Raw genomic sequence first — 12,140 nt, 5'->3', positions numbered from 1 at the left:
AGCAGTGGAGAAAGTGGAAAGTTTTAAGTTCCTCGGTGTACACATCACGGACAAACTGAAATGGTCCACCCACACAGACAGTGTGGTGAAGAAGGCACAACAGCGCCTCTTCAACCTCAGAAGGCTGAAGAAATTTGGCTTGTAACCCAAAACCCTGACAAACTTTTACAGATGCACAATCGAGAGCATCCTGTCGGGCTGTATCACAGCCTGGTACGGCAACTGAACCGCCCTCAACCGCAAGGCTCTCCAGAGGGTGGTGCGGTCTGCACAACACATCACTGGGGGCAAACTACCTGCCCTCCATGACACCTACAGCACCCGATGTCACAGGAAGGCCAAAAAGATAATCAAGGACAGCAACCACTCGAGCTACTGTCTGTTCTCACCACTACCATCCAGAAGGCGAGGTCAGTACAAGTGCATCAAAGCTGGGTCTGAGAGACTGAAAAACAGCTTGTGTCTCAAGTCCATCAGACTGCTAAACAGCAATCACTAACTCAGAGAGGCTACTGCCTACATTGAGACCCAATCACTGGCAACTTTAATAAATGGATCACTAGTCACTTTAAACAATGCCACTTTAAATAATGCCACTTTAATAATGTTTACATATCTTACATTACTCATATCACATGTAAATACTGTATTTTATACCATCTATTGCACCTTGCCTATGCCTCTCGGCCATCGCTCATCCATATACTTATATGTACATATTCCCATTCACCCCTTTAGATTTAGTGTGTACTAGGTAGTTGTTGGGGAATTGTTAGATTACTTGTTAGATAGTACTGCATTGTCAGAACTAGAAGCACAAGCATTTTGCTACACTCGCATTAACATCTGCTAACCTTGTGTATATGACCAATAACATTTGACTTGATTTGACATTTTCCATGTGCACAAAAGCTTATTTCTCTCAAATGTTGTGCACAAATTTGTTTACATGCCTCTTAGTGAGCATTTCTCCTTTGCCAAGATAATCCATCCACCTGACAGGTGTGGCATATCAAGAAACTGATTAAACAGCATGATCATTACACAGGTGCACCTTGTGCTGGGGGATATAAAATGTGCCGTTTTGTTACACAGCACAATGCCACAGAAGTTTTGAGGGAGCATGCAATTGGCATGCTGAATGCAGGAAGGTCCACCAGAGCTGTTGCCAGAGAATTTAATGTCAATTTCTCTACCATAAGCCACCTCCAACATCGTTTTAGACAATTTGGCAATACGCCCAACCGGCCTCACAACAGCAGACCACGTGTAACCACGTCAGCTCAAGACCTCCACATTCAGCTTCTTCCCCTGCAAGATCATCTGAGACCAGCCGTGTTGACAGCTGATGAAACTGAGGAGTAGTTCTGACCGTAATAAAGCCCTTTTGTGGGGAAGAACTCATTCTGCATGGCTAGGTCTTGCTTCCCAGTGTGTGGGCCAGTCTCCCAAGTGGGTGGGCCTATGCCCTCCCAGGCCCACCCATGTCTGCGTTCCTGCCCTGTCATGTGAAATCCATAGATTAGTGCCAAATGAATTTATTTCAATTGACTGATTTCCTTATAGGATCTGCAACTCAGTAAAATCTTGGAAATTGTTTATTTGAAAGTGCTGATTTTATATGTCAGTATGAATAAACTACATGTACAGTGCATTCAAAAAGTATTCAGACCCCTTCCTTTTTTCCACATTTTGTTACATTACAGCCTTATTCTAAAATACCCATAATGGCAAAGTGAAAACAGGTTTTTAGAAGTTTTTGCAAATGTATAAAAAAACAAGATATTCTTTGTTGAAGTACCTTTGGCAGCGATTACAGCCTCAAGACTTCTTGGGTATGATGCTACAAGCTTGGCACACCTGTATTTGGGGAGTTTCCCCTATTCTTCTCTGCAGATCCTCTCAAGCTCTGTCAAGTTGGATGGGGAGCGTCGCTGCGCAGCTATTTTCAGGTCTCTCCAGAGATGTTCGATCGGGTCCGGGCTCTGGCTGGGCCACTCAAGGACATTGAGACTTGTACCGAAGCCACTCCTGCGTTGTCTTGGCTGTGTGCTTAGGGTCCTTGTCCTGTTGGAAGGTGAACATTCACCCCAGTCTGAGGTCCTGAGCGTTCCCCATCCAACCTGACAGAGCTTGAGATGATCCCAAACCCCTGAAGCAAGCTTCTAGAAAATTGGAACAGAAATTGTGCTACACCAAACTGGAAGTCTTGCGAGAAGCTTGGAAAGACAGTACCGTGCAATATCGAAGGTCCCCCCTGCTTGCGCGATCATCCTATTTTTCCAATCCAATTGAGGAGAATAAGAATAATACAAAATCTATTTTTGATACGGTCGCAAAGCTAACTAAAAAGCAGCATTCCCCAAGAGCGGATGGCTTTCACTTCAGCAGTGATGAATTCATGAACTTCTTCGAAGAAAAGATCATAATCATTATAAAGCAATTACGGACAATTACGGTATTTCTCCAAAACTCAGTTGTACTGACTCTGCACAGAACTGCCAGGACCTAGGATCAATGGAAATACTCAAGTTTTTGAATCCTGCACCTCATGACACATTCATGAAAATAGTAATGGCCTCTAAACTAACATCAAGGCGGTGYCCCGTTCCTGTAGGTTCATGCTCTACAACATTCGCAGAGTACGACCCTGCTCACACAGGAAGCGGCGCAGGTCCTAATCCAGGCACTTGTCATCTCCCGTCTGGATACTGCAACTCGCTGTTGGTGGTCCCTGCCTGTGCCATTAAACCCCTACAACTCATCCAGAACGCCGCAGCCCGTCTGGTGTTCAACCTTCCAAGTTCTCTCACGTCACCCCGCTCCTCCGCTCTCTCCACTGGCTTCCAGTTGAAGCTCGCATCCGCTACAAGACCATGGTGCTTGCCTACGGAGCTGTGAGGGGAACGGCACCTCCGTACCTTCAGGCTCTGATCAGGCCCTACACCCAAACAAGGGCACTGCGTTCATCCACCTCTGGCCTGCTCGCCTCCCTACCTCTGAGGAAGTACAGTTCCCGCTCAGCCCAGTCAAAACTGTTCGCTGCTCTGGCACCCCAATGGTGGAACAAACTCCTCACGACGCCAGGTCAGCGGAGTCAATCACCACCTTCCGGAGACACCTGAAACCCCACCTCTTTAAGGAATACCTAGGATAGGATAAAGTAACCCTCTAACCCCCCCCCCCCCCCCCTTAAAAGAGTTAGATGCACTATTGTAAAGTGGTTGTTCCACTGGATATCATAAGGTGAATGCACCAATTTGTAAGTCGCTCTGGATAAGAGCGTCTGCTAAATGACTTAAATGTAAATGTAAATGTAAACCTTCAAGCTACATATTCAAGCTCCTATTCCAACTAAACTGCTGAAAGAGCTACTTCCTGTGTTTGGCCCTCCTATGTTCAACATAATAAATGGCTCCCTATCCACCGGATGTGTACCAAACTCACTAAAGTGACAGTAATAAAGCCTCTCTTGAAAAAGCCATACCTTGTACCGGAAAATGTAAAAAACGATCGGCCTATATCGAATCTCCCATTCCTCTAAAAAAAAAAATAGAAAAAGCTGTCGCGCAGCAACTTACTGGCTTCCTGAAGAGAAATAATGTATTCGAATTGCTTCACTCTGGTTTTAGACCCCATCATAGCACTGAGACTGCACTTGATCAAATTCTGTCCTCCAGCTCCTAGACCTTAGTGCTGGACGACACACACCTGTACATTTTGTTTAAACATGATGAAGCCCCAAAACTGCCTATTATGGAAGCCTGTGTTTCAGAGATAAGGAAGTGGATGTTGGCAATCTTTTAAAACTTTTAATCAAAACAGAGATGCTAGTTCTAGGTCCCAAGAAAGAAAGAGATCTGCTGTTTGATCTGACAATTCATCTTGATGGTTGTACAGTCATCTCAAATAAAACTGTGAAGGACCTGGACCCTGGACCCTGCTCTCTTGACGAACATATCAAGAATACTTCAAGGACAGCCTTATTCCATCTTCGTAACATTGCAAAAATCATAAATGTTTTGTCCAAAAATCATGCAGAAAATCGAATCCGTGCATTTGTCACTTCTAGAATAGACTACTGCAATGCTCTACTCTCCGGCTACCCGGATAAAGCACAAAATAAACTTTAGTTAGTGCTAAACATGGCTGCTACAATCTTGACAAAAACCCAAACATTTGATCATATTACTCCAGTACTAGCCTCTCTACACTGGCTTCCTGTTAAGGCTAGGGCTGATTTCAAGGTTTTACTGCGAATCTACAAAGCATTACATGGGCTTGATCCTACCTATCTCTCCGATTTGGTACCGCTGTACATACCTACACGTACGCTACAGTCACAAGACGCAGGCCTCCGTATTGTCCCTCGAATTTATAAGCAAACAGCTGGAGGCAGGGCTTTCTCCCATAGAGTTACATTTTTGTGGAATGGTCTGCCTATCCATGTGAGAGACGCAGACTCGGTGTCGACCTTTAAGTCTTTACTGAAGACTCATCTCTTCAGTAGGTCCTATGATTGAGTGTAGACTGGCTATGATGTCTATAAGGTCAGTATATAATAAATTTACAAACATAAATTCTCAACTTAACTTGTAAAATAAAGATAAACACATCGAACACAGGTGATATACTAATGACATCATCTGTGTGTACCTATTACCAACAATAAGGCCTAAGAGACCAAACGTCTTTTGCTTAATGTAAATTGCCTTAAAAACACCTGCTCTTTCCATGAAATAGACTGACCAGGTGAATCCAGGTGAAAGCTATGATTCCTTATTGATGTCACTTGTTAAATCCACTTCAATCAGTGTAGCTGAAAGGGAGGAGACAGGTTAAAAAAATATTTTTAAGCAAGAAGGTGTTCCTAATGTTTGGTATATTCTGTGTATATGCAGACTCAAAGGGATCATTTTTCGCAAAGCCAGAAAGGAATTTGAACATTAGTGCAAAGGCCAATCATTCACTCTCAGTATCTCTCCACAGTTTGGTCATTGGGTGGTGGAGTTATCTTAACACTAGACTCATGACTGACCTTCCAGGTGTCACATAGTAATTGAAAAATACTTTGTAATATACTATAAATGTAAATAATCCCATTTAGCAACTTGTGGAAGTGATTTCAATTTAACATAATCTTAATTTGATATGGGCCTACAGTACCTTGTATGGTCAGACTTTTCTATAACTCACTATATACCAATTGTATGAACTGTATACATCTGACTAGATAGCCTCATGATAATATATATAAATACTCAAAATAAATACTTCTTCCTGACCTGTTAAATGATCTAGCACCCAGTCATGGTGTCTGGCTCTCTAACACTCACACCTTGTGTCCAGTAGTTGAAACTACACCTCTGCAGTTCAGACAGAAGGTCAGACAGAAATTCCATTTTAGTTTGTTAATCCAAAAATAACACAAACACATACATAAGCACGTTTTCGATTTTTATTATATCAAAATACAAAAATTTGAGAGGAAAATATTACATTGGACTAAGCGTTGGAAATGGACATATGATGGACATGAACGCAACGCTGCTTTCCACCTCTCATGGACATGCCATGGATCATCATAGAACATGCTGTATGTCTATGTCAAACCGCTCATGAGCCAATGTTACAAAAAATTTGCCAATGCCTTTTTTAATAAACCTATGTCACTTTGTCTTGAGCCTATGCCACAGGTCATAAGCTTCTGTCACCTATCATCTAGAAGCCACTGGTGGTATCAGGGTTTATTCTGAAGAACAACGTTCCATGGCAGTTGAACATGAAGTGAGTAACATGTGATCCCAGGCAATATTGAATTCCCTGGACAACAGTGGCAAAAGAGAAAATCAACACAGACTAGTATTTTACATAAGGCTTTGGTACAGCACCATACAGTAGATGAGTTAATTGCTCACATAAAAGTTAAGTGGAAAATAATTCCTGATGTCAATCCAAAAGAACTGAATGATGAAGCTCCAAATTATCAGCAGGTTATCATTCTAAAACAGACAAAAAGTAAAAGGTATTTTATGTTTTTGCTTCGGAATATTTACATATGAACAGTCTGATATCAATCAATTGTTTCAGTTAAAAAGGCATATTGAAACAGATTATGCGCAGAAGACGTCAACATAAAATATAGAATGTAAACGTGTGATATACAGCACGCACACGGCTCAAAGGATGAAAATATGCTATGACATGACTACATATTATTCCTTTAAGCACTACTGGCTTGCTTGAGGATGAGGAGCATTAGTTAAAACAGTCAAAGATGTAGCYCTTATTGTACAGTAATAATACATTCTATTTCCTCAGTGCTGGAAAAACAGAGAACATAGAAAATACTACATATTCCATTTTCTGTCTGATCACAACCAGGTTGAAYGTTTATGACTGATTGCTGAATAGGCTTTTTTGTATTGTCTCTACATGCAAGATAAATATAGTTAAATCAAATTMGCTCTAAGTATAATCATACCAGCTCCTGCACTAAAAGCATTAGGGCAGAAAAACACAAAACAAAAGTCGATCTAACAGAACAGGATCTTAATTTGATCGCCCTGTTGCAGGAGAACTTTCCTTCAATACAGGATATTTCAGACTTGTAGTGTATTTGAGGTTTAAAAAGGCTTCTGAAGTTTGTAATTTCCACTTTGATATTTCAGACTTTATTTTCCCGTAAGACATTTTTTGCAACCCCTAAAAAAATGCCCATTAAATATAATCGTTATAATAATTCACATTTTCTCTTGCTGAAGGTTTATTTTCCTGCAGTAGCAAACTGGCTCAAATTAAGATCCTACATCTGTACCTCCAAAGTAGCACTCTTACATACTATATGTTTTTTTTAAGCAAAAGAGCCCGGAAGACTACATACATTAGTAAAATTCTACATGGAGAATGTGTCAGAAATACCTTTACCAAAACATACGAGAAGAATCAGCTTTACCAAAACATACAAGAAGAATCAGCTTAAATACAAACGCTGTTTGATGAATACTCTTATTGGCTATACTGTACAATACTGTCCCCCAATAGGAGACTTTGCGACAACAGTGGAGAGAAATCACGTAAGAAGGTTATGCCCCTGCAGTAGTGTGCTTGAAAACAGTGCTGTCAATCAAAAATAGTTTTGACCTGTAGGAAGTGTGTAGTGTAGAACAACCTTCTCATGCTCTGACCATAGGCTCAGATTCCCTCCCCTGTCTGCTGTTACATATTTCATTCTGATCCAAAGTACTGATCAATAACTTCACACCACGTAGGTTTCCCCATCTAATCTGGATATTATATCTCCCCTTCAACACAAGTACAACACTTTGGAGAGGGAACCCTGGAAGCACAGACAGAGGATGTAACAGAGACAGAAACAAACTATTGTTCCATTGACTGCTACATTGTTCTAAGTCTCTTTGATGTACTTTTTGAATGTCACCACACTATCTATTGCCACTATCTGGTTCCACAGTCAATACAATTTGCCAATCACACTAGTTTACTAATAGGACCTACAACGATGGAACTAGTTGAGTTAGTAAAACACAGAGGACTTCAAGAGATTAGGCCTCTGATCTACAGCACCACAGAGTTAAACATAGCACCAAGTCATAATGTTGAAAGCAACTACGTCCTAGTATCACGTATGTCATCTCTAGCTAATGTAAACACGACTTCGGTTGCAGCACATACAGTACCCCATAACTATGACATTGTTTGTGGCTCAATGAAAAATGTGGTCTCTCTTTTGTTTCTCATACTTTGGACATCTGAAGGCAAGTGATCATGAATGAATCTACCTATGTGCTCGTGAGAAAAGAAAAGTTGTTTTCTGTTCCAGATAAGGTTTAGTCCAGCGACAACACGTTGATGCTTCTAAAGCTTTTCAAATTGGTATTCATTCACATAATCTACAACAGAAGAAATACTACTGAACTTGTGCAGCCAACAGGCCCACATGACAATAAAACATTTGTTCTGTGCTAACATTTACTTTTCCATAAATGTAAAATAATGTCTCCGAAAACATGACAAATGAAGCACCTTAAGATGTTTTATAAATATTGTCCACTTCATACCTTAAAGCAAATACTTTCATCACATCTAATATAATTTGCTTTAAATCTGCATCTAGAGTTTTGTCCTCAAGCATAATTGACATGGACAGAAAATCTTTCTGTTTAGTTTCATCTTTACAAATACAGTACACACCATGTATACATTATAAATATAGATTTTCCTCATATCTTACATATAACCAATTCTTAGAATATGCATGTTGATGTATCAATTTCAAACAACTATTTCACTAATTCAAAAGAAAATATGTTGATGAAAAAGTTGATTTGATCACTGATTTATATTCTATAGTAAGCAGAGAGGGTATTCATTAACATACATTCAGAGAGTTGTTATGGCTAGTTCAACTCCTGAATTGCTATCAGTAGAGATAAAAGTGACTCCAAGTCAGGCAAATGGGTTTAAAATGTCAATGTCTTCCAGTGATTCATCTTGTCAGTGTGTAAGCGTAAAGCTCTCTAATAGGTCTAGTCTACAGGGTGAGAAGAAAATGCTAACAGTAACCATCAGTGTAAAGGAAAGCATTCTTCCTTGGCTAACCAGCTAGCCCCTTGAGATAAATCAAATCAATCTATTGTGCCAACTAGCCAATTAAACCTAAACTTAATACCACCACATGTGACAGGTCATCCATTGTACTGTGACATCAGGACATTCATTTCCTGTACAGCAAAACATACATTCATTATCGGTTAGTGTTAAAATGAATAAACATACAGAGAAATAGCTAGCAGGTAATATTATACCGTTGTTAGAGAGATCAACAGTCGAGAGTCGAGACAGCCACCCCACCTTGAGTTTCACCTTAGTTATTGTAACACAAATGTTGTCACTTGTCATCTAACAAGCTCATTTTTTTAAATCGCATAATAAATCAACAGCAATCAGATCTTTCAATACAGTATTAAGTATTACAGTTCTTTTGAAATATGAACATCAATGGCAAGTTTCACTTTCTGCATAATAACTACTTCTGTACCATTTACATTTAAATGTTGATTTAATTGTGATTTTTTTGAATCTATGTTATAACATTACCACAATTTGAAACCTGAAATGAATAACACTTATCATAATCACTAATTGTTATTATAGGTCTGTTCTATTAGTAGAATATACACAGTCAAGATATTTTTTTAATAAAAGAATTAGAGTAATGCACCTTCAGTACCACTTCCTCACAGCTAGGTGTCCTTGGCAGAAAAAGTTGAGTCTGCACCAGGTCAGACTGGAGTTTATAATGAGTCCCAACAGAGAGAGAAAATGCGTGAAGGCGAAGGAAAAGGCAGTTAATTCACTTTTCAAAAACAAGAGAGAAAAGGCAAACAAGGCACCTAGAGATGTGCCATATTCCACAAGTGACTCGAGGTTTCCTCCATATTAATGAAAAACACTGTATAGATATCACATTTCCTCACCCCTTTTCTGTACTCACCCTATCAAGTGTACATTTGGCCTCTTTTGAACACAAGGTTACTTACTGTATGTCTTAGCAAGAAGAACATGGGCTCAACTTTACTGGATGTGATCACATGGTTAAAGGCTTTGAGCCAACATGCAAGAGAGTGAGGATATGTCTTTTAGTGGTTTGAAATGTACCAATATCATATCACACCTTGTATTGGATGGTAATATTATTTTGGGATTAAGCAAAATATGCAGATTGGGATCGATATTAAATGCGGATCAAAATCAGATTTCAGGCCATAGCATCCATTTCATATGGGAAGTGTATGATACTATATACCATTTATTTCATACATTTCATTTGAAAAATAATGTAAAATAAGTACAGTATATACCACTAGAATTACAGCAATTCTAAGCTTACTCTGAGGTATATTTTGTGATAAGAACCCTGTGTTAGATACTGACACTATTTGAATTGTAGGAAAGGTAGACCAAGGTCCTTGTTTAAGGAACGCACCAGGTTTTATAGTCCACGGTGTCACTGTAACACCTCAGATAGACTCCTCCTGACCAGTGACTTTTAACGTGTTGTGAATTATTTAGATCAATGCACTTTCCTACAATAGAAAAGATTCTCCCCTTTTTCATTATTTTATATATTTACATTACAGATGTTTTATCTGGTGACCCTCACTACATTATCCTCAAGGAGACATGGAAAACATCTTTATTTTGTTTCTAAATTATTAGAAAAATGCTAGAGACAGGTTATCCACTGCCAAAAGCTGAATGGAATTAATCATATGATTATCATCATCAGTGTATGGGAGTTATAGGGAGATCTAGGTTGGTGGGTCAATGTAGTCACGTCCCATGGCTTGGGTTGTCTGTGAGTGACAGTAGTGGACATACTGGTCAGTGGTCAGTGTAGGGTCCCGTAGTTAGGCCCGTCTGAGTCTGTACTGGCCAGGATGGCCGCCTGGTCCTCCTCAGAGCGTCTGCTGCGGCGCAGGAGGGAAGACAAAAAGAGATATGGGCTCTTCCTGTTCTGCCTTTTCCTCTTCCTGTGCAGGTAGAGATCTTCTCTGTGAGCCGTGGTAGTCTGGGATTGCTGCTGGGTCTGAGAGGGAGACACACCTAGCGAGGGAGAGGTAGTGTTATTGAGGATACAACACAGGCTGTAAAGCCAACAAGTATGGTCGTTACATAGGCATGACAATGATTGGATTTGGCTTTACAGCACAAACAGATTTGGGACAAGGCTACCATGAACTCACTAAATGTTATTCTTATTGGTACTTCTAACAGTTGTGTGTCGGCCTGTGGCCTATTCTTTAGTTCAGAGACTGACCTGTTCTTCTCCTGGAAGTGGAGTTGTTATTGGTGTTGGCAGCCACTCTCTTGGCTTTAGTAATACAGTGGTGTAGCAGTGACTGTAAGCTCTCAGACCCYGCAGGATCACTAGACGRYCCTAGAGGTTCCCTAGAAAGAGGAGYAGACAGGCACAATACACATGCTTTACATTAACTCACCACCYGGGYYCGCTATCCTCTCAGTGATTAGTRAGATGGGGAGTCAGGAGGACATTGATTCCGAAAGGCTCTGTAATATTGAACCATAAATAAACTGATGATTTGTTGAGAAATTCATTTGCTTTAGATTGTGAGGAATTAATAAAGTACTATGGGACGAACTGTGTTAATTCTCAAAAAGATTATGAAGGAATACGTCAATATTTGTCACTTTCAGATACCCATAAAATAAAAATAATCTCTATACTGTATTTGTAATAACAGTTTAACTAAGAAAGGCTTCAGTTTCTATAGTTACTGAGTTGCTCCTCTTGCTCTACAGTGAGAATCCATGGCTTGTCTGTTTTGTTGAGTGGGGCAACAAAGACGATTCTCATCTTTTGATAGAGCTACGGTATGTGGATTATTTTCATTTAATGAATGACATATCAATCAAAATCACCCTAATACTGAATATATTTTAATGTGTTAAAGATGAGCAGTATCTATCATTGGCTAATTGTAAATCCCCGTCAAATTGAAGGACGTTGATGAGCTTTACACAGAAAGGTATCTGTTTTGAAAAATACTTTTACCTCATAATGAATACATTTGTTTTGTCCATCATAGAAAGATGCAAGTAATGATAATAAGACCCAAAATAATCTCATCAACACCAAACATTTACGTTCAGGTTCATGAGATTAAATGTTTGTTGCCATTAAATTACTTATTAATACACCAGCTTCAAAACCTAACTTGACGATATCTAAAGTCAAGTGATTCTGCCAAAACATATTGTTTCAAAAGGCATACTGTAGGAACACAAAGGTTTAGAGGTGTTGTCCTTCATAGTGTCACTGTAGAGAGAGAGAGATTGAGAGCCATTAGCAGAGAGGGGAGACAAATATGAGAATTAAAGCATTCCTCGTTAGATAAATAGTAGCATTTTCATAATCACAAATACTGTGTGCAGGGGCCACAGTGAGTTAGCTACAGTACATTTCCATAAAACATGAACACTGTACAMCACACTTTCATCAACATGAACACTGTGTACAGAGGCTTCACCATGCTGACGGGAGGAGATGGCAGGAAGAGGAAATGGCCGTTAAAGAACAGTCACATGACAGGAAG

At 39.8% G+C, this 12,140-nt stretch overlaps 1 pseudogene; it reads right to left on the bottom strand.

The window, feature by feature from the left end:
• Positions 1 to 5,444: 5,444 nt before the first annotated feature.
• Positions 5,445 to 12,140, bottom strand: part of LOC111958451 (protein turtle homolog B-like) — an 81,122-nt pseudogene continuing 74,426 nt past the window's right edge.

The sequence above is a fragment of the Salvelinus sp. IW2-2015 genome, linkage group LG4p (assembly GCF_002910315.2).
Source record: "Salvelinus sp. IW2-2015 linkage group LG4p, ASM291031v2, whole genome shotgun sequence".
NCBI lineage: Eukaryota > Metazoa > Chordata > Actinopteri > Salmoniformes > Salmonidae > Salvelinus > Salvelinus sp. IW2-2015.
The sequence above is the reverse complement of the archived record's forward strand: the minus strand, read 5'-3'. Positions and strand labels throughout refer to the sequence as shown.